The sequence below is a fragment of the Ailuropoda melanoleuca genome, chromosome 5, assembly GCF_002007445.2.
Source record: "Ailuropoda melanoleuca isolate Jingjing chromosome 5, ASM200744v2, whole genome shotgun sequence".
NCBI lineage: Eukaryota > Metazoa > Chordata > Mammalia > Carnivora > Ursidae > Ailuropoda > Ailuropoda melanoleuca.
Window position 1 is genome coordinate 72,407,379 of NC_048222.1, and position 24,292 is coordinate 72,431,670.

The window sequence follows — 24,292 nt, forward strand, 5'->3', positions numbered from 1 at the left end:
CTAAGATCCCTATAAAACAAGGGTGCACGGCCTGGGTCCCGGTCAATAATTTGGGCTCTGGACAACCCCGCAACCTCTCCTCATCAGAATGACAAGAAGGAGAAATCCCCCCCAGCAAAGAAAAGACAATGAGTCTGTGGCCTCTGCCACAGAACTAATGGATATGGATATAACCAAATTATCAGAAATGGAATTCAGAGTAACAATGGTCAAGATGATGTGTAGACGTGAAAAAAGTATTAACGAAAATGTTAATGAGAATATAGAATCTCTAAGGGCGGAAATGGGAGCGAATCTGGCAGAAATTAAAAATTCTTTGAGCCAAATGCAGTCAAAACTAGAGGCTCTGACGGCCAGGGTGAATGAGGCAGAAGAACGTATCAGTGAATTGGAGGATGGGTTAGTAGAAGAAAAAGCTAAAATAGAATCTGGACTCAAAAAAATCCACACTCAGGAATGTAGTTTACAAAAGATTACTGACTCAATGAAACGTTCCAATGTCAGAATCATCAGCATCCCCGAGGGGGTGGAGAAAAACACAGGTCTAGAAGAGATATTTGAACAAATTGTAGCTGAAAACTTCCCTAATCTAGCAAGGGAAACAAACATTCGTGCAAGAGGCAGAGAGGACCCCATCCAAGCTCAACCAGGACAAACCTACGCCACGTCATGTCATAGTGCAATTCGCAAATATTAGATCCAAGGATACAGTATTGACAGCGGCCAGGGCAAAGAAATTTCTCACGTACCAAGGCAAGGTATCAGAATTACGTCAGACCTGTCTACAGAGACCTGGAATGAGAGAAAGGCTTGGGGGGGCATTTTTAAAGCTCTTTCAGAGAAAAACATGCAGCCAAGGATCCTTTATCCAGCAAAGCTGTCATTCAGAATTGATGGAGAAATAAAGACGTTCCAAAATCGCCAATCATTAACCAATTTCGTAACCACGAAACCAGCCCTACAGGAGATATTAAGGGGGGCTCTATAAAGGTAAAAAGGCCCCAAGAGTGATACAGAACAGAAAGTCACAATCTATAGAAACAAAGACTTTACTGGCAGCATGGCATCATTAAAATCATATCTCTCAATAATCAGTCTCAATGTAAATTATNATCCTTTATCCAGCAAAGCTGTCATTCAGAATTGATGGAGAAATAAAGACGTTCCAAAATCGCCAATCATTAACCAATTTCGTAACCACGAAACCAGCCCTACAGGAGATATTAAGGGGGGCTCTATAAAGGTAAAAAGGCCCCAAGAGTGATACAGAGCAGCAAGTCACAACCGATACAAAGACTTTAAAGAGAAATGGCATCATTAAAATCATATCTGTCAATAATCTCTATCAATCTAAATGGCTTAAACTCTCCCATAAAACGCCACAGGGTTGCAGATTGGATAAAAAGACATGACCCATCCATTTGCTGTCTACAAGAGACTCATTTTGAACCTAAAGATACATTGAGACTGAAAGTAAAGGGATGGAATACCATCCTTCACACCAACGGACCTCAAAAGAAAGCTGGAGTAGCAATTCTCATATCAGATAGACTGGATTTTAAACTAGAGGCCATAGAGAGAGATACAGAAGGGCACTATATTATTCTTAAAGGAAGTATTCAACAAGTGGATATGACAATTATTAATATATATGCCCCCAACAGGGGAGCAGCAAGATACACAAGCCAACTCTTAACCACAATAAAGAGACATATAGATAAAAATACACTAATAGTAGGAGACCTCAACACTCCACTATCAGCAATAGACAGATCACCTAAGCAAGAAATCAGCTAAGGGAAAGGTTTCCAGCTTTTCCCTNATACACAAAAATAAACTCCAAATGGATGAAAGACCTCAATGTGAGACAGGAATCCATCAAAATTCTAGAGGAGAACATAGGCAACAACTTCTATGACATCGGCCAGAGCAACCTTTTTCACGACACATCTCCAAAGGCAAGAGAAATAAAAGATAAAATGAACTTATGGGACTTTATCAGGATAAAGAGCTTCTGCACAGCCAAGGAAACAGTCAAAAAAACTAAGAGACAGCCCACGGAATGGGAGAATATATTTGCAAAGGACACCACAGATAAAGGACTGGTATCCAAGATCTACAAAGAACTTCTCAAACTCAATACACGAGAAACAAATAAACAAATCATAAAATGGGCAGAAGATATGAACAGACACTTTTCCAATGAAGACATACAAATGGCTAACAGACACATGAAAAAATGTTCAAAATCATTAGCCATCAGGGAAATTCAAATCAAAACCACACTGAGATACCACCCTACGCCAGTTAGAATGGCAAAAAATTGACAAAGCAAGAAACAACAATATCTGGAGAGCATGTGGAGAAAGGGGATCCCTCCTACATTGTTGGTGGGAATGCAAGTCGGTACAGCCACTCTGGAAAACAGTGTGGAGGTCCCTTAAAATATTAAAAATTGAGCTTTCCCTATGACCCAGCCATTGCACTACTGGGTATTTACCCCCAAGGAGACAGACGTAGTGAAAAGAAGGGCCATATGCACCCCAATGTTCATAGCAGCATTGTCCACAATAGCCAAAGCGTGGAAGGAACCGAGATGCCCTTCAACAGATGAATGGATTAAGAAGTTGTGGTCCATATATACAATGGAATATTACTCAGCTATCAGAAAGAACGAGTTCTCAACATTTGCTGCAACATGGACAGCACTGGAGGAGATAATACTAAGTGAAATAAGTCAAGCAGAGAAAGACAAATATCATATGATTTCTCTCATCTATGGAACATAAGAACTAGGATGATCGGTAGGGGAAGAAAGGGATAAAGAAAGGGGGGTAATCAGAAGGGGGAATGAAGCATAAGAGACTATGGACTATGAGAAACAAACTGAGGGTTTCAGAGGGGAGTGGGGTGGGGGAATGGGATAGACTGGTGATGGGTAGGAGGGCACGTATTGCATGGATGCACTGGGTATTATACGCAACTAATGAAGCATCGAACTTTACATCAGAAATCAGGGATGTACTGTATGGTGACTAACATAATATAATAAAAAAAAATTTTTTTAAAGTCCACATATGAGTGAAATCATGATATTTGTCTTTCTCTGACTTATTTCACAATAAGTCAGCAATATTCTGTTAGAAATATAATGAATTAAGTTTCCATTCAAGATAGCAACAACAAAAAATGATAATCCTAGACATAAATGAAATTTTTAAAAAATCATATGATGCATGAGAAAACTGACTAAAGAATAGTTGGAATAGAATCAGGTTTCTGGATGGATCTGTAAGATTTTGCAAGTTATCAGTTCACCATTATTTAATTTATGAATCTTAATGAGTTTTCAGACTAATCCTAAAAAGATTTTTTTGGAACTTAAGTAAATCATTTTTAAAGTTTACTTGGAAAAATAAATAGATGTGAAGAAGCTAACAAATATGCTAAAAAGAAGAAGAAGAAAGGTGGACTTGCTTTAGTAAATATTTATACATCTTATAATTCTAACATAATGTCTTCTTAGAAGAGATAAACAGATAAATGAAACAAAATAAAAAGTCTAGAGCAGAGGATGATATATGTAAGAATTTAATATATGGTAAGAATGGTGTTCAAATTGTTGAATAAAGGAATTATTTAATGATAGTACTAGGAGGCTTATCTAATTATTTGGGGAGAAAAATAGTCACAATCGCATCCCACACCATCTTCAGGATAAACTATTTGTTGACTAAAAGGTTAAAATATAAAAAGAGCTAGCGAAAGCACATCAATCTGTACACATGTAAGGACAGAATTTATTCAGGGAAAGAGTGATATAGCAAACACCATAAAATGAAAGTATTCTGTATTTTTTTAAAAATCAACATAAATGAAGTTCACAAGCATACAAAAACTGGGAAATTATGATTATAACATATGACAAAAGATTAATATCTTTAAATACAAATAGGTCTTACAAACATCAATACAAAAACAAAAGACAAAGGATCTAAGCCATCAAGTGGCAAAGGATGAAATAGAAAGAGCTCATATAAGATGGGAAGGAATTTAACAAACAAGTACAGAGATACATTTAAATTAAGCAGCAATAAGTTATAACTGTTTACCTATAAAACTGCTGAAGGGGGTATGAGGAAATAGGATTTTCACACAGTGTTGATGAGAGTGTAAATTTCTTAAAAGCAAAATGAAGCTAACAAAATCTGGCAGTATGTGTGAAAACCCATAAGATTGTGCACACTCTTTGAACCAGTAATTCCACAACTAGTGTTTTCTATAATTATAATAAGAGAGGTGCTAAAGCTTTGAGGACAGGATGTTTATCACAGTCACTTATGTATAATTATGAAATGTTCAAAGCAAGCTAAATGTCCCATAATAAGAAATTGACTACATGATATGTGATCATTATGGACCATGTAACAACCATTGAATGTTACATTCTATTACAAGTATTTAGTAACAGAAAATATTCTAAGTATACTAAAAGAAAGAAAGCAAATTAGAAGATGTAATTATCCCATACTTAGAAAAAAATCCCTAAAATGATATATTCCAATATATTAACTGATTTATACCACAAGAAAGAGCTTATAGGTGATTTTAATTTCATTTTTGTGCTTCTCTGTGCTTTATAAGTTTTCTAGGATGAAAGTATTTGGTAATCAGAAATATATTATAAATGTTAGGTTTATAAATTACATTGGAGCAATGGAAATATAAATGCATTTTCTACTTCCATCCATGTATTCAGATTTAAATATATTCAGGGAATAGGTAGTATCAGGAAGCATTAATAATTTATATATAGTGAGCCTGGAGAAGTATAAACATTTCACTTGGCTTCTACTTTTACTGTCTATTCTACTAATTGGCACAGGAGTTCTACCTGGGACCAACAGCCACAAACTTTGAGCCATGGATCAATTAGCCCAAACTTTGATAGTTCTTCCGACAAGCTGATTTCTTGGTCTCTTATTTTCTCTTGAACACATGCTTCATTCAGTGTTGGCATGTTCAGTACAATTATTAAGAAATTGCTGAAGTGTATGTATGTAAAAGCAACTGGGGAACAGTTATTCTCAACGGCTACATCCATTCATTCCTTCTTGCCTTCAATTATTCATTCATCTCTATTCTATTCTTCCATTTTATAATTATTTATTGAGCATTTATTACATGTCACATGATGGGCTAGGTACTGGGAGGGATTGAGAATATAAATGAAACACAATCTCTACCTCTTAAAGCTTTAAGTCTCATAGGTATAATAAAACATATATGTGAATGGCTACAACACGAGTAAGAAGGAATGTTATATGATCAGTACGTATAACAAGATTGATATGTCCTTGGAGGTACAAGTCTTTCTGCTTGGGGTAATTGGAGAAACTATTCTAATTGTATAAAATGCTATTTGAGTTGAGTCTTAAAGCATGGGTAGGATTTTGATTGCTAAGTTGAAGAAGGAGTGCATTCCAGACGGAAGGAGTGGCTCAGTAGGTGGGACTGTCTGACGCATGCCCAAGAGATGAAAAGCAGATGTTTGGTTAAAGGGAAGGATCAGAGATCATTTTGGAAAGCTAAGTAGTAGCCAGATTGTGGAGCATTTTAAATTCCAGGTTAGAGTGTGTGATACAGATTTGGTCATCTCTGCAGTAACCCAAAGAAGAAATTAGGGGTCATTGCCATCCTTAACACCTAACCACCCATAACATCCAATAAATCACCAAATTCCACACCTACTCCATGTCAGACACCATGCCTGGCACTGTGCGAGGTTCTGGAGTACAATGGCAAAGTTCAGACCTTGTCCTAAGTGAGCTGAGCTTAAAAGGATTGACATTGATTTAAAAGTAGTTGAAATGGGAGGTCTTGAGCTCTGAAATGAGGGGCGGGTATGAAGATGCAGATGTAAATATCCATATGGACATGAAGTTTAAGTCATGGGATTAATATGAGATTACCCTGGAAATAAATGTAGAGAAAGAAGAGAGGATGGCTGAGAACTAGATTTGTTTAGTGAAAAAGAGGAGGAAAAATCATAAAGAGTTCAGAGAAGAATCAACTGGAGAAGCCAAAGGAGAAGTAGGACTGTGTAATATCAGACTCAAAGAAGAGTTTCAAGGAAATGGAAGAGAGCACCAGCAGGAAATACTCCAAAAAGTTCAAGGGAACAAAGAAGGAATAAAAAGTCCATTCGATATGCAATTAGGGGGCCACTGACGGTCGTCCACTAAGAGAGCAGTTTCTATAGAGTAGAAGGTGCAGGAGCCACTTCAGAGGGGACAAAATGATGAAAGCAAGGAAGTGGAAGAACCATATGTCTGTAAAGCTGGTGGTGTTTCTTCTAATATAACTTGTTAAAAATTATAGTTTTCCCGTGATTTTGATTGGAATTCATTAAATGCCCCCAAAACTACATCTGGAACACTGACAGAGGCCATGTGTGGGGCTGCTTTGGGGACAAAGCCTTTGTGATTCTTAGCAGCCCTTTGTGAAAATTGAGGGTCTTGTAGGCACCACTTAGTTTGTTCTGAACTCCTAAAAACACTGTCTTATAGACACACCCTTAATTTAGTCTTTACCCAGAGGCAATTTCCTACTTTAAGTCTTCCCCTGGGAGAGACTAAGAATAAGAAATAAGGTTTGACCCTTGAACAACACGGGTTTGAACTGCACAGGTACCCTTATATAAGGATTTCTTTTTATAAATACAGTATAGTACTATCAACATATTTTCACTTCCTTATGATTTTCTTAATAACATATTCTTTTCTCTTACTTTACTGTAAGAACAAAATATATAATACAGTACAATACAAAATACGTGTTAATGGACTGTTTATGTTATTGGTAAGGCTTACAGTCACAGTAGGCTATCAGTGAAGTTTTTGAGGAGTCAAAAGTTACATGTGGATTTTTGACTGTACAAGGGTCAGTGCCCCAATGCCTGGGTTGTTCAAGGGTCAACTGTAGTTTTATTTTCCAAATTAGTTTAATTTCCAAGTAGATTTTTTCCATTACTGAGTCTTATACATGTCTTAATTTCTCCTTGAAAACCAGTTAGTTTTGAGCTCATTTCTCCCTCCATGTATCTTATCATGTGTAGCTAAAACATGAATTGATACTTTCAACATTGTACCTAGAAATCTCCTTATTTACACCCACAAATTCATTAAATACATTTACAGCTTCTAAATTGCTACAGATGACAATTTTGCCAATGTTTCCACCATTACATAACGTGAGTCTTTTTCCAGCCTCCAATGGAACTTTCCTGTGATCTTTTAGTCTTCACTATCTGTTTCTTTCTGCATCCTTCCTGCCTCCATCTGCCATCTAGTCCCCAAGCCAATGGCAATGCTTCAGGTTTTTGTAACACAGCATCCCACCTCCAGGTACCAATTTCTCTTTCATTCAGCTTTTGCTGTGTAACAAAACACCCCAAAGCTTTGTGGTTTAAAACAATGATGATTGATTATTTCTCAATTCCATGGTTTGAACACATCCTCTTCTGGTTTAGTCTGGTATCATTTATGAGGCTTGATTCAGCTGGAGGGTAGACTGGGCTGCAAGATCCAAGATGTCCTCATGTGCATGTCCTCCACTAGGCTAGACTGACTTCCTTACACTGCAGCTTCAATGCAATGTTGCAGAGAGCAAAGACAGAAGCTACAGGGATTGAGACCTAGGCTCTGGAACTTGCAAAACATCACTTCTGCCACATTCTTCTGGTCTAAGCAAGTCCCAAGGCTAGCTTTTATTTAAGGGACTGAGAAAACGGCTCTGTCTCTGGATGTGAGAAAGGGTAAAGTCACATTGCAAAGGGATGGGCATATTAGAAGAGGAAGTTGTGACCATTAAAAAGTCCACCGCATTTTTGAAAAACAGTTTTAAATTTTGATAAAGTTCAACTTATCAATTTTTGTTTCATGGTTAATGTTTTCTGTATAAACCACAAAAGACTCTAGACTCTGATAAACAAACTGGGGAATACAGAAGGGAGGGGGGTGAGAGGATGGGGTAACAGGGTGATGGGTATTAAGAAGGGCACGTATGGTAATGAGCACTGGGTGTTATATGCAACTAATGAATCACTGAACACTACGTCAAAAACTAATGATGTTTTATATGTTGGCTAATTGAACATAATAATAAAAAAAACATTGCTTGTCTCAAAGTCAAAAAGATTTTTTTCTAGAAGTATTTTAGGTTTCACTTTTATATCTAGGTCTATGAACTACCTTGAATTAATTTTTGTGTATTGTGGGAAATAGAGATAAAAGTTCAATTTCTTTTTCATGTGGGTATCCAACTGATCCAACACAATTTGTTCAAAAGACTATCCTTTCCTTGTTGAATTAACCTGGCAACTTTGTCAGAAATCAATTGTCTGTACATCCGTGGTCCTATTTCTGTACTCTATTCAGGTCTATTGATCTATCGTCCTGCCAATAATTACTTAATTACTGTCGCTTTATAGTAGGTCTTAAAATCAGGTAGTGTAAATCTTCAAACATTCTTTTACAAAGTTTTTTTTTCACTCTTTTAGATCCTTTACATTCCATATAAATTTTAGATTCAGATTGCCCCCTTCTATGTAAAAATACTGTTGCAACTTTACCAGAATTGTGCTAAATCTATAGATGAGGAAAGAGTTGAAATCTGAACAAAATAGAATATTCTAATTCATAAAATTTAATCTTCCAATCTTCCATTCATTTAGGATTCTTTTTGTTTTTCTCTGCAATTTTTTTAAGTTATCAATAAGGAGACATTGCATGCTCTTCATTAAATTCATTCCTAATATTTTATATTTTCTTCCATGCCATGGAAGTGATTTTTAAAATATCTCATTTTCTCTTTTTTTTTATTTTTTAAGTTTTTCCTTTAATTCCAGCTAGTTAACATACAGTGTTATATTAGCTTCAGGTGTACAATACAGTGATTCAACAATTCTATACCTTGCCCAGTGCTCATCACAACAAGTGTGCTCCTTAATCCCCATCACTTATTTCACCCATCACTCCACCCACTTCCCCTCTGGTAGCCATCAAGTTTTTGTTTTGTTTTTGAGAGGGGCGGAGAGGAGCAGAGGGAGAAAGAAAATCTTAGGTAGTTCATAGACCTAGATATAAATGTTGGAGAGGATATGGAGAAAGGGGAACCCTCTTACACTGTTGGTGGGAATGCAAGTTGGTACAGCCACTTTGGAAAACAGTGTGGAGATTCCTCAAAAAGTTAAAAATAGAGCTACCCTATGACCCACGATTGTACTGCTGGGTATTTATCCCAAAGATACAGATGTAGTGAAGAGAAGAGCCATATGCACCCCAATGTTCATAGCAGCATTGTCTGCAATAGCCAAACTGTGGAAAGAGCTGAGATGCCCTTCAACAGACGAATGGATAAAGAAGATGTGGACCATATATACAATGGAATATTACTCGGCCATCGGAAAGAATGATTACCCAACATTTGCATCAACATGGATGGGACCGGAGGAGATTATGTTAAGTGAAATAAGTCAAGCAGAAAAAGGCAATTATCATACGGTTTCACTCATTTGTGGAACATAAGGAATAGCAGGGAGATCGTTAGGAGAAAGCAGAGAAAAATGAAGGGGTGGTAAATGGAGGGGGAAATGAACCACGGGAGACTATGGACTCCGGGAAACAAACTGGGGGTTTTAGAGGGGAGGGGGGTGGGGGGATGGGCTGGCCCAGTGAAGGGTATTAAGGAGGGCACATATTGCATGGACCACTGGGTGTTATCACAAACAATGAATCATGGAACACTATCAAAAACTAATAGTATACTGTATGGTGACTAACATATCATAATTTAAAAAAAGAAAGCTATTAAAAAATAAATTAAGTAAAATAATGTCCATTTCTCCTGTTGCTACTCTGGCTTTCTTTTGACATCCATTTGCATGACAGACATTTCTCCAACCCCTCATTTCCTTTTTTCTTTTTTTTTTTAAGATTTTTATTTATTTGAGAGAGAGAATGTGCACAAGGGGGGAAGGGCAGAGGGAGAGGGAGAAGTAGACTCCCCACTGAGCAGGGAGCCTGATGTGGGGCTCGATCTCAGGATCGAGCTGAAGGCAGACGCTTAAGCGACTGAGCCACCCGGGTGTCCCACCAACCCCTCATTTTCAATCTACATGTGTCTTCAGGTCTGAAATGAATCTCTTTTAGGCAGTATATACAGATATGGGTCTTGCTTTTCTTATCCATTCTGTCACCTTATGTCTTTTATTGGAGCATTTAGTCCATTTACATTCCAAGTAATTATTGATATACATGTATTTATTACCATTTTATTATTTATTTTGTAGTTGTTTCTGAAGATTTTCTCTTATCCCTTATCCTTTCTCTTCTTTCTCTCTCTCATGGTTTGCTGATTTTCTTTAGTGATACGTTTGAATTACTTTCTTTTTGCTTTTCACATATTTATTAGTAGTTTTGATATATGGTTACCATTAGGTTTATATATAACTTATGCATATACCAGTGTATATTAAGTTGATGGACATTTAAGTTTGAACCCATTCTTTCCTCCTCTCCTCTCCATGTCTTTCATATATGTTGCTATATTTTACATCCTTTTATTTTGTGAGTTCCTTGACTGATTTTTTACAGAAATAGTCCTTTAATGCTTTTATGTTTCCTACCTCATCCTTTCACTTTTGGTATTTAATTTCCACTCAAAGAGCTCCCTTTAATATTTCTTGCGGGGCTGGTTTAGCGGTCATGAACTCCATTAGTTTTTGTCTGTCTGGGAAACTCTTTTTCTCTCCTTCTATTCTGAATGATAGCCTTGTTTGATAGAGTATTCTTGGCTACAAATTTTTCCCATTCAACGCTTTGAATATATCATGCCACTCTCTTCTGGCTTGGAAAGTTTCTGCTAGCCTCATGGGGTTTTCTCTAACATGTAACTGTTCTTTTGTCTTGCTGCTTTTAAATTTTTTTCTTAATCACTGTATTTTGCAAATTTAATTACAACATGTTTTGGTGTTGGCCTGATTTTGTTGATTTTGATGGACTTCTCTGTGCCTCTTGGATCAGATATCTATTTCCTTCTCCAGATTAGGGAAGTTGTCAGCTGTTATTTTTTCTAATTAGTTTTCTGCCCCCTTTTCTCTCTCTTCTTCTTGTGGGACTCTTATAATGTGAATATTATGTTTGATGTAGTCATGGAGTTCCTTAAGTTTATTCTCATTTCGAATAATTCTTCTTTCTCTCTTTTTTTTCAGCTTAATTATTTTCCATTATTCTTTTAGGTTATTAATTCATTCCTTTGCTTCTTCCATCCTGCTGTTCATTCAATCAAGCATGTTTCTTGTTTCATTTATTAAACCCTTTGTCTCTACTATGTTATTCCTTATCTTTGTGTTAAAGGTCTTACGGATATCTTCCACTCTTTTCTCAAGTGAGTATCCTTATGAGCATTGCTTTAAATTCTCCATCAGACTTGTTACTTTTATATACTCATTTTATCTAAGTTTCTGTGCCTGTTTCCATGTGTTAGGAAAGTCAGCTATCTCCAGTTCTCGAGGGTAATGGCCTTATGAAGAAGAGGTCTAGTACTGCCCTGCTGTGTAGTTGCCTCAGTTCCCTAGTGCCTGGCTCTTCCACAAGTGTCTCTATTGTATGCCTCATGTGCTCTGCTGTTTTGTCCTGGCCACTTTATCCTTCAGGCTAGTTGTCTGCAGAGGCTATCTTTGCCTATTGTGGGCAGTGTTTGGTCCCTATTTTGAATCTGGAATGTTTTAACTAGGTATGCTCAGGTCTGTTTGTGAAATAAGGCCTGTCACCACCACCACCAGAACCATGGCTCCACAAAACTCCCATATCAGGAGACACCCGGTGTGAACAGAGGTTTGTGCTGGTCTTCTCGGGGAGGGGGCCCACTGCACTGGGACTGAGGCAAGTGTGACTGGGAGGGGTGGTTCCATTGGAGCATAGGGGACAGGACTTGATGTAATTAAGTTGGGTAGTGATTGTTGGTGCTGTGCTGGTTCACACAGGTGGCCCTGTGCTTATAGTGAGGGGTGGAGGAGAGAAAAGGCACCAGCTAGTTCCTTTGTTCCCAGAGGGGTCTCTCTGTGAACACTCTCTCTGGGACACACTCTGAGATGAGCAAATAACCTCCCTAGTCTGTGCCTCCAGGAGTTCCTCAGAGCACTGTTTCCATGCTCTATGTTCCCAGGCTATTTGCCCCTTCTCGCCAAGAGCAGCCCCAATGCCCTCTGACCTCTCTCAGAGCTGAGCATACTGAACTTTAAGGCTCCAGGCTTTAAGTTACCCTGCTGGTTGCAAAAACACAAAATTCAGCCCCTCTTACTTCTCAAGCCAATTGCTATGGGGATTCATTTTCCTCATGCACTCCCCTATGTGCTAGTCTGTCTCTTGCCCCTTTCCATGAACATGACTCCTTCCCCACCACAGTAGCCATGATCTGTTTCTCTCCCAAACCATGTCTATGCATTTCCTGCCTTCTTCGGTGTGGCCCCTTCACTACCTTTAATTGTGGAGAGTGTTCTACCAGTCTTCATGTCAATTTCTGGGGTATTTAGGATTATTTTATAGTTATGTAGTTGTATTCATGGAAGGAGACAAGCATAGGGTCCTCCTACTCTCCTGCCACATTCCTACTCTTCAAAGTATTTCATTTCTATTTGTTGCTAGAAAATGAAAAAGACAGTGGTTGTCTTTTATATCTTGAGAATGTGCTAACCTCACTTATTAATTGTATTCATTTTCATGTGTCTTTCTTAGCACTTTCTACACAAACGCAGGGTTTTCTCTTCATACACAAATAAATATAGTTTATTTCTTCTCTTCTTATTTGTGTGCAATTTATTTCTATTTCATACCTTAATGCATTGGCTAGGAACTCCAGAACAATGTTGAGTAGAAAGAATGAGATCATACACCCTGGCTATGTTTCCAAGCTGAGGAGAAAAACCTTCAATACAGCATCAAGTATGATAATAGCTATCAGCTTTTCATAGACTTCATAGATGCCCTTTATCAGGTTGAGGAAATTTCTTTCTAGTTCTCTGAGAGTATTTGTTATGAGTCAGTGCTTTTCTGTATCAATTGAGATTATTACATTTTTTCTCCTATATTCTGCTAATGTGGTAAATGAATTTTTTAAAAAGCTGAACCAATGTAATATCTTGTGAGATAATTACCACTGTGTCACATTGCTTTACCATTTTTATATGTTGATGGCTTTTGATTTGCTAACATTTTTAAAGGATTGTCCATTTACATTCATGGGGCATATTGGTCTACGATTTTCTTTCTCATATCTTGAGTTTGATATTAGAATAATCCTGGATTCAATAAATTATTTGGGAATTATCCTCTCCTCTATTTTTGGAAAGAGCCTGAGCAAGATTGATATTATTTTTTCTCAACTATTAATAGAATTTACCAGTAAAACTATCTGTCCCTGTAGATTTCTTTGTGAAAAATTCTAGTTCTAAGGCATTTGAGTTTCATCTATGTCATCACAAATATTTTAAGTCATCATAATTTTTGACATACAATTGTATATAGCATCCTTTTATTATTTTTCTGGCATCTACAGGATCTATAAAGCTATCCTATCTTATCTCTTGTATTTTCTTTTTTTCTTTTCTCCATCAGCCTAGGTAACAGTTTATCAATTTTATCAGTCTTCAATAAGTCAACTTTTGGCTTTATTAACTCTCTGGCTTTTGCCTATTATATATACCTCCCATCTTAACTACTTTTTCTACTTATTTTGAATGTAATTTGTTCTTTTTTAGCTAATTACTAATGGTGGAAGCTTAAGTAATTGATTTACCTCATTCTTCATTTCTAACATATCATTCAAGCCATGTATCCCCCTTCTGAGAACTGTTTAGTTGCATTCCACACATTTTGATATATGTATTTATTGTTATTAAGTTCAAAATATTTTCTACTTTTTATTTATTTTTTAATGGTTTTCAAGAAGTGTGTTTCATTTTCAAGTTTTGATGAATTTTCTAGAGAGTTTATTGTTGTGGATTTCTGGTTTAATGCTGTTATGTTCAGGAAACATACTTTGAACTATTTTAATCCATTAAAATGTATTAGACATTTTATAGCCCTGCATATATTCTACTATTGAGAGTTCCATGTGCACTTGAAAAGAGTGTGTATTATGTGGTTATTGGATGTAGTGATCTATAAATATCAATTAGGCCAAGATGACTGATAATGTTGTTCAATTTCCCATATCCACACTGACCTTTTTTCCCCCACTTGTTCTGGCAATTACTGAAAGAAGGCTATTAAATTTAATAGTTGTTAAAATTGTCTGTTTTTTCCTTTGGTTCTGTCAAATTTTGTTTTGTATGTTTTGAAACATTGTTATTAAGTGTATACATCCTAGAATGTCTCTTTCTTCTATGGTAAGAATTTTAAAAATTAATTGAGGTAATAACATGACAGTATAAAGGTGAACATGTTTTGTTACTTTTAAAACATATTACAAAGAGGAATATGCTACTAAACAAACAAAGGTATTTTAAATACCATTCATAGTATAACAGATAAAGAGATGATTGAAAAAAATGAATAAAGAAATAAAAACGTATCATGAGCGTGGTCATCTTTAAAGACTGTTGTCTCTGAAGATGAACTTTTGACTATGTATGAGCTTTTGACTAATTTAATTCAATACATTCTATGACTAAAGCAGAAAAAATGGCTGAAACCAGCAGGAGTGTGATACAGTGTATTACTCAATGAAAGTCATTTCAATAACCTCCCAGGTCACATTTCTTCTTCTCTCTTTTAATGCCTTTACTGAGATATTATTTATCTACTGTGTAATTCTCACATTTAAAATATATAATTAAATGGTTTTTAGTATACCCACATAGTTGTACCAGGATTCTGTCTTTTCTTTTTATAAAATGATCCTCTTCATCTCTGGTAATACTCCTTTCTTTAAATCTACTTTATGATATTCATATAGCCAAACCAACTCTCTTAATCTTAGTATTCACATCGTATATCTTTTCTCAGCCTTAACTTTCGACCTGTGTCTATTTATTTATTTATTTTAAGATTTCATTTATTTATTTGACAGAGAGAGTGCATGAGTGGGTGGAGGAGCAGAGGGAGAGGGAGAAACAGACTCCCCGCTAAGTAGGGCGCTTGACATGGGGCTTGGTCCCAGGACCCTGGGATCATGACCTGAGCCTAAGGCAGATGCTTCACTGACTGAGCCACCCAGGTGCCCCATCAACCTGTGTCTTTATATTTAAAATGCCTCTTATGCAAACAATTTATAGTTGGGTCTTCTTTAACCAGTCTACAATATTTTCCTTTTGTTACAGTGTTTCATTTAATGTATTTATCAATATAATTAGGCTTAAGTCTACATTTGCTTTAATTTGCTTTATTTGTCCCTTCTGTTCTTTGTTTCTTTTCTTGTCCTTTCCTGTCTTCTTTTGGATTACTCAGCTATGTTCTAGTATTCCATTCTACCTCTTCTATTGGCTTTTTAACTATAGGCCTTTTCATTTTTTAATAGTGATTGTCTTAGAGGTTACAATATGCATTCTTAACTTGTCACAGTCTGCTTTGAATTAATGACATTCCAATTCCCTTATAATTATTGTAAAATTAAATATAATTTTAAATATACATTTTCATCATTTTTGATAGTGTTGAATATATTTTTCTCTTTTTATACATTATAAACCCCATAATATATTATTTTTTCATTTAAATAGTAAACTGCATTTCAAAGAATTTTAAAAGGAAAACTTGTCTTGTATATTCAACCATATATTTACCATTTCTAGTGAACTCCATATCTTCCTTTCAAATTTTCAATTGGTACAATATTAAAATTTTATTCAAAATATTCAAATTTTCAACTGGTATAATTCCACTGCAGCCTGAAAAATATCCTTTAGTATTTTTTTAGTGTAGGTCTGCATATCTCAGCACTTTAAAGATTTTATTCCGCTGTCTTCCATGAGAAATCAGCTGCGTTTTTCCCCTATACGTAATGCATATTTTTCCTCTGGGATTTTCTTTGTATTTATTCTGCTTGGGATTCACTAAAATTCCAGAATTTGTGCACTGTATTTTTTTATTCAAATGTGAAAATTTAGGGCTGATAATCTTTTCTGTTCTAGTCTCTTATTCCTTTCCTTCTGGGACTCGAAACGCACATATGTTTGGTTAATTGATTTTTATCTCATGATTGCTGGGGCCCCATTCTTTTTTGTATTTTACCCTTTTTTTTCTCTGTGCTTTAGTTTGGATGATTTTAATTCTTTTTTCTTCTAGTTCAGTGTCCTTTTCTTCTGTTTTGTCCAATCTTTTTTTTTTTTAAAGATTTTATTTATTTATTTTACAGAGATAGAGACAGCCAGCGAGAGAGGGAACACAAGCAGGGGGAGTGAGAGGAAGAAGCAGGCTCACAGCAGAAGAGCCTGATGTGGGGCCTCGATCCCAGAACGCCGGGATCACGCCCTGAGCCAAAGGCAGACGCTTAACCGCTGTGCCACCCAGGCGCCCCTGTTTTGTCCAATCTAATATTAACCTCAGCAGTAAAATGTTCATTTCAATTGCTTTTTAATTTTTTAAAGATTTTTTATTTTTAAGTAACCCCTACACCCAACATGGAGCTCAAACTCACAACCCTGAGAGCAAGAGTTGCATGCTCTACTGATTGAGCTGGCCAGGTGCCCCTAAAATTTTGCGTCAGATTCTTCATTTCTCAATTCCAGGATTTCCACTAAGCCCTTTTTTTACTGTTTCTGAAACTCTTTATAGATTCCTCTATCTCTTCATACATTTACTCTAACTTTTTCTGTGGATTGTTTAACATGCCTTTAATGTAAAAGAAAACTTTTTTCCATTTAAAATTCTTTAAAATACAAATTACTATTTAAAGGAAAACATCAATAATATCTTATTGGGTTTATGAACTCTAGAGGAAAAATATATAACACACTTTTTAAACTATTAACATATTTAAAATATTTGATAGCTATCTTAAGAAAATTGTTAATTCTAACATCTGGGTTGTTAAGTTTGTTACTGTTCACACATTTTCTCTTAATCTGTGTCACATTTCCCTGCTTTATTGCCTGTCTTATAATTTTCTATTGTATATTGGACATTGGGTCTCAAAAAATAGTAAAGACTGAAGAAAGAAAGTGGGTATGTGCAACATGGGGGAGGGGATAATCAATATGATCCAATCAGGAGTTGAACTGTTTGGGGGCAGAGTTGTGGATTTCATCCCCTAACAAGACAGACATTGGAATTTGGGTAAAAGGTATCTTAGCTTTTCAGCACAGCCTCTAACTCATTTCTTGTGTTGGAGCTGAACTCTTTGAGGGCATCAGAAATTGAATTGATTGGGTGTTTAGTCCTAGTGTTGGTTAGACTCAACTTGCCTCTGCCTTCAAACACTTTGAAGGTAAGTTTAGGCTCCTTTCTCTGGGAAGGGACCAAAGCCTGGAGAATGGCTAGCCCTCAAAACTGAGGGATGGTGAGACCAGAAGACCATGAGACTTTAAAGCCACCAAGATTTGTAATCCCAAGTTCAAAGTAGCAAGACTGTGAGATCATGAGACTTGAAGGCAGTGAATCTAAAACCATATGGCTTTGAGAGCACGAGATTTTTGAATACATGAGACTGCTAGATCTTGAGAGTTCTTTCTGCTACAGTGCTGTATCATCTTGTGAGGCTGCTTCTCCTCTTGGCTCTGTTTATTTGCAAAATTAGTGAATGCTTGGCAGACAGGATTATTTCTGCATTCAGAGTTCCTCCAGATTCAAATCTGATGATATCAATCTCTAAGTCTGCCAAAGTTTGGTAGACTTCTCCTTGCCCAAGCAAGCCTTCTCTGGCAGCCTGCTGACCATACCCCCAATCTCAGCAACCAAACCCAGGTATAAACATCTTCTCTCCCTTGCTTGCCTTGGAAGAGCTCATCCTTCTGAAGTTTAGTTCTTTCAGATTTCTTGTGTTTGTAGCTCTTTAATGATAATAAGTAAAACTATGATTTTTGTTTTATTTGGTAATTTCTTACTGTTTTGGCAGGAATGAAGGTCTTTCACATGTTTCTGCATGCTAACCAGAAGCAGAACTCTGAATATTCTTTCTTATGTTTTTATTTGTGGCTGCACAGTTTACACCCTAGTGAATAGATTTTGTTTTTCAAATTGAATAAGACATAGAGATCCAAATTTTGTGAAAAGGATAAAATGCCATGCTAAGTAATATGCTTAGTGTGGGCATATGTTTTTAAATTCCTTTTCTGAAGCACCTTAATGTGTTTATTTTTCTTCTTTCAAAAAAATTTAGTTGCTTCGAAGCAGCAATAAAAAGTAGTTCTTGAGGCATCTCCCCAAAAGAAGTAATTCCTAAAAAGTGCTGAGCAAAGGAGCACTATTGAAGCAAGCACTTGGTTTCTTAAGGAAAGTGCACCAAAGAGCCAAGCCAATAGCAGTGTATATGCTCTGTTGTATTTGCTTTTTAAAAAAGCCTAAGTGTTATAATAAGTTCTTATAATGACACAGTCAATTTTCATAAAAAGAAGAGAACTCTGAAGGAGGCAATATAAATATATAGGCATGAAATGACCCTCAAGGTAATGAACTGAGAGGTGACAGCATTTCCTCATTCTAATTTAAAGGTGAATAATGTCTTATCTTGGGTACAAATCTTAGCAGTGTTCCTTTGGGCTGCCCCACTGTTATGGCTATCAAAAGACAGGTACAAGAACAAGACAATCAATAGGATAAATGCAGGTGGGAGAGCAGATCTGAATAGGTAAAGGAAGCATGAGCTAAGATCAGAAAGAGTTAATCAGCGTAAGATGCCAAGTTCAGACTACAGCAACTACAGATTCTAAGATCCAACCCAAGATCTGAACCACTAGAAGAAAATAGAGAAATAAGATTTATACTAAGGATCCTGTCCAACTGTCCCTTTGCTCACCCTACACATAGAACTTTGTGGACCCAACATCTCAGCCTGTGCTAAGCTACTAGCAATTGATTTTTTCAACTATCTTGATGTATAGTACTTGAGGATGGAACTAGAGTGGAGGGGCAGCCTGGGTGACTCAGTCAGTCAAGTGTCGGCCTTTGGCTCAGGTCATGATTCCAGGGTCCTGGGATTGAGTCCCATGTCAGGCTCCCTGTTCAGCAGGGAGTCTGCTTCTCCCTCTACCCCTCTCCCCCCATGATCTCTCTCTCTCTCAATCTCAATCTCTCACTCAAATAAATAAATAAAATCTTTTTTAAAAAAGGGAACTAAAGTGGAGGTAGAGAGAGGAAGACTAGTATTTACTGAGCAACAACAAAATACTATGCACTGAAAAGACAATTCCTATTTGAAAATTACCCCCAAGGCTTGACTATTTTGGTTTGTCTTCCCCTTGTGTTTCTATAGCTTAGCAAAAAGAGTAGAAATGAAAGAAATTAGAAGTATTTTTAAAATATTGGAGCAGATTGGGAGGATTGAGGCGGGGGAAGGACCCTAAATTCTTTCCAAGACATCAACTATTTAGGGGCACCCAGGTGGCACAGTCAGTTAAGCGTCTGACTATTGGTTTCAACTCAGGTCATGATCTCAGGGTCATGAGATCAAGCCCAGTACCAAGCCCCAAGCATGGGGCTCCACACTCAGTGGGGAGTTTCCTTGAGATTTTCTCTGCCTCTGCCCCTCTTGCTCATGTTCTCTCTCTCTCTCTCTCTCTCTCTCTCTTGCAAATAAAACAAATAAATCTTTTTTAAAAAGACATCAACTGTTACCAAAATGTTTTTAAAGATTTTTGTATTTATTTATTTGAGAGAGACAGAGATCGAGCAGGACGAGGGGCAGAGGGAGAGGGAAAAGCAGACATCCTGCTAATCAGGGAGCTTGACACAAGGCTCAATCCCAGATCCCCAGAATCATGACCTGAGCTGAAGGTAGACACTAAACTGAGCCACCCAGGCACCCCAACTGTTTACAAAATTTTTGAAATTCAAAATTTAGCTTCTTGCAGATTCATCAAGCAGTCCATCAGGAGCAAAGATATTTTGAGTTACCAAATTCTCATTGAGGGTTTCCCTGGAGCCCATGGTGGGCATTCTTTGTACTCTGAGCTTTCCAACCATGGTCCTTATTTCCTTTCTCCTGGAATTTGAAGTGGTTACATAAAACCCAGGTAAAGGAACCAGTTTTTAATATCCAAACCACCAAATCTAAATCTGGGTTTGTGAGATTCTAAGGCTTTATAAAAGGGGAGGATAAAATCAGCTTAGCCCTTACCTCAAACTATGAGACATTTAAATTCTGATTTATGATGTAGGCTGGACTAGTATAAGCTATCAAGAAGTTTCATGTTCCATTGTTTTGTTTTGTTTTTACGTAAAGTAAAAGTAAAAAGACTGAACTGACTCAATTCCTTCATGTTTGGTTAATGGAATTGATTATGGAGTTGGAAGAGGTAGTTAGAGGTCAAGGGAATAGACCAGAACAACCTGTGTTTCCTTCTCAGATTTACCATCAATTGACCAAATGGTCAAGCCAGGTTCCTCTTATTCCCTGGGATTCTACCTTCAGCCCCAATCAGAAGGAGACTGCCCTTGTCCTTGCACCTAGAGGACTCCACTCTGACCCTCCTCCTGTGGAGGAGTCCATGGGGCCAAGAGGACATGCCCACCTGGAAGCCATGCCTGCCCTCTCGACTTCTCTCCATAGGACCCTTGATTTCCTTTCCCAATTGGCCCCTAGACCACTTTCATGGCTTGCATAGGCCTCTGGTCCAAGATTGCCCTCCCAAGTGTTGACTGGGCTACCAGTGTGCTTACTGTTTTCCCCACTGCTGACCAAGGGAGACTGTTTCTAAAGCATGTGAATGGACCTTGTTTGTGTGACTATAGTGTCAGTGTATCTACATGCATGCCAGTTGACTGTCTCAAAGATCTGACAGATCCAACTGAAAGTAAGAAGAAAGAGAGACAAGCTGAGGGCTGAGAACTCGCTCCTCCTAGGCTGTCAAGGAATCCCAGAATTTAAATGCAATTTGGCCTTCCAGGTCTTGATGAAAGCATATTTGCTAAGGTATGAGGCTAGAACTTATTTTATTTAGCATTTTTAAAGCTTGAGGTTTGAATTCTAAATATTTAAACACATGCATGTGGGTCACCATGTATATTCTTGTCTTGGGACTCACAAATGTTAAAGGGGGGCCTGTCTCCAGAACACTTCCTTTCCCTTGATTATAAACATGCTGACTATAACCAACAATGGGTGTTTAAAGGTCTTTGGAAACCTCAAGAACCTTAAACTATTTTTATTTCTCTCCTTTCAAGTTTCAAGTGGTTGCAGATAGCAGTCTAGAATTATCCAGGTTGATAACTAAGTCACTTATTACAAAAAGCTACAAAATTTATAGCAAATAGTAAAATCTCAAGTAGAGGTAATATTTTCAGAAAACCAATACCACTCTAGCTATTGTTAATTTTTCATATCCATATTACATATGTTTCTATGTCCATGTTGCCAGAAGATCACAAGTAATTTTTTGTTTTCATTTATACAGCAAAAGTCAGTTGAGTTTCCATCATGAGGCACATTATGCCATATGCTATGGATATAGACAACTCACTATGAAACTGTGATAAGAGCTATTATAGAAGAGTGTCTGTAAAAAAAAAAGTGTGTCTGTAGTGTGACAGAAGAAGAACATCAAACTTCTTAGTTAAAAATAGCTAAGAAGAGGCTCACTGAATCTTAGGACTGGAGAAGAACATAAAAACCATCTAGTCTAAGACCCAGCACCAGCACAATAAATGAAAATAGACCCTTGTAGACCACCATGAGATATCAGAACAGAAGGGAAAGAGATCTTACAAATTTTTAAAAAGAAAAATGTTTGAGTATACAAAGGATCAGAACAGCCCCAGACATTTTAACAGTAATACTGGAGTGATGCCATAAAAATTATAAGGAAAAATTATTTTCAACTTAATTTCCAAACCTAGTGAAACTATTAAGTTAGTCTAAGGGTAAAACTAAATATGTTTTGGGATGTAAATTCTCAAAATATAGATATTTGCAGGAAGCTACTGGAGAATGTCCTCCATTTTAAAAACAAGGGAATAAATTAATAAAGATGTAAACATGGGCCCCAAGTAATGGAATTCAATATCAGAGAAATAAGAGAAATCCCCAGAGTGATGACAAAGAGTAATCCCAGGATGGCATCAGGCAGTAGGCTTAGCAACAAACAAGCCCAGATTGAAAGATCAGAAGGCTCCTTCAGTTACGTCTCTGAAAAGAAAAAATTGGTAAAAATACTTAATGCATTGAGACATTGAGAGAGAGCTGGAGGTTGAATTAACAAGACCATAGAAAATGTAGCAGATAAAGAAAACAAGCCAATTATTAAATCTGGGAGAAATAAATACTTACACAAGAAAGAAAGAAAAGGAGGGTACTCTATGTTGCTCAGCTGTGAATAGCATTTATGTATTCAGGTTAATTTAAGCACTGATGATAGATCTAACCAAAGTGATATTATGACATACTTATATTGGGAGAATGGAAATATGAATACTGTGCATGTGTTTGTTGGTAGTAGAGTGATGGGGATGTAAATTGGCTAAATTCTCATTTTCCATAATTGATAGGTCAATATAATGCCTAGGACTGAAGAATCAAGAAATGGCACTATATGCAGGTTATTTATATGCACAAAATTTTAATACTTAAAAAAAAAAACTTAAGAGTTGAAAATGGTTGCCTTTGGGGAACAGACACCAGTGATTGTGGGGAGAGGGGGCATGGAACTACTTGTTTCGTAAAGAGCTCTCTAGAGGTAATTGACTCTTTAAACTATAAGCATGCATAACCTTGATAAAAACAGAAACTACATTTATTTTTTTCAAAGATTTTATTTATTTATTTTGAGGGGGGAGGGGCAAAGGGAGAGAGAGAATCCCAATCAGACTCCATGCTGAGCTCAAAGCCCAACAGGAGGCTCAATCTCACAACCCTGAGACCATGACCTAAGGCACAATTAAGAGTTGGATGCCCAATCAACTGAGCCACCCAGGTGCCCCTACATTTATTTTTTTAAATATGAATTCTAAAAGCTCTTTGTTGGTGAAAAAATAAATGAATGGGTTGTACTAGATGACAGTCAAAATATTTCAATGTGTACAGGATTTTATAGTGTAAAAAGTACTTCCATATTCACAATCTAATAAATTTCTGTGTGGTAGGTTATTATTGTCCTCATATTATAGCTGAAGAAATTTAGGTGTAAGGATGTGAAATGCCTTACCAAAGTTCACATGGCAAGGATGTGGCCAGTGAGACTCAAGTGCCGGTCTCCTAACTCAAGGTGTTTCTATAAAATCACTGCCTTCTAAAGCAGCTCTCTGAGCCCAGAATAATCTGTAATGCAAGGCCGCCTTATTCCTAGGATATTGGTGGAAGTGCAAGTATTTGGCTTTACAGTTGGGAAGGACTTTATAGACAATCTAGCTCAACCCTCTCATTGTACATATAAGAAATGTGAAGTTCACAAAGACTTTTCAGGCCACCAAGATGTTCAGTGTGCAAAAGAAAATTTTGATCAATGGGAAAGCATGACTTAAATTCTCTTGAGTTGCCTAGATCCAGAAGTCTTCACACCAGTCTAACAACGTAGGGCTTATTTTTATTTTATAGATGAGGAAACTAAGGCATGTAGGGACAAAGTGCATAGTCTGAGTTCAAATAAATGGGATTTTTCCTTGAGCAATTACTTCTAGTCCACTTCCTTGAGGTAGGGTCCTCATAGATTATACAATGTCAAGGGAGTTAAATTTTATATAAGTCTGACACCTTTGTGTCACTTTGTCCCACTTGGGCATGGTTGCAATGGAGTTCTTCCATGGTAACCAACCCAATTCAATTTCTGGAATGAGCAAGCCCAATGAAAGGAAATCCTTACCACAGTTTCTCTCATTGTCAAAGTGACTTCATAGATTGTTATTTCTCAAGCATTTGCAGCCCAGTAACCTGACAATTTTCTACTCTTGTTTGTTTGTTTTATCATGTGAAACAGTCCAACAAAGCCCCATACATGGCAAGAACAGAGGAAAGTTTATTTTGCTTGCAGTGCACACAACTTTCCAAACAAGTAAGTTTCTTTTTCAGGTCAATTAAACTTGTATTCAATAAAATCGCACAGGAGACAAGAGGGCTAGAACTGTCAGTTATTGATTACATCTTG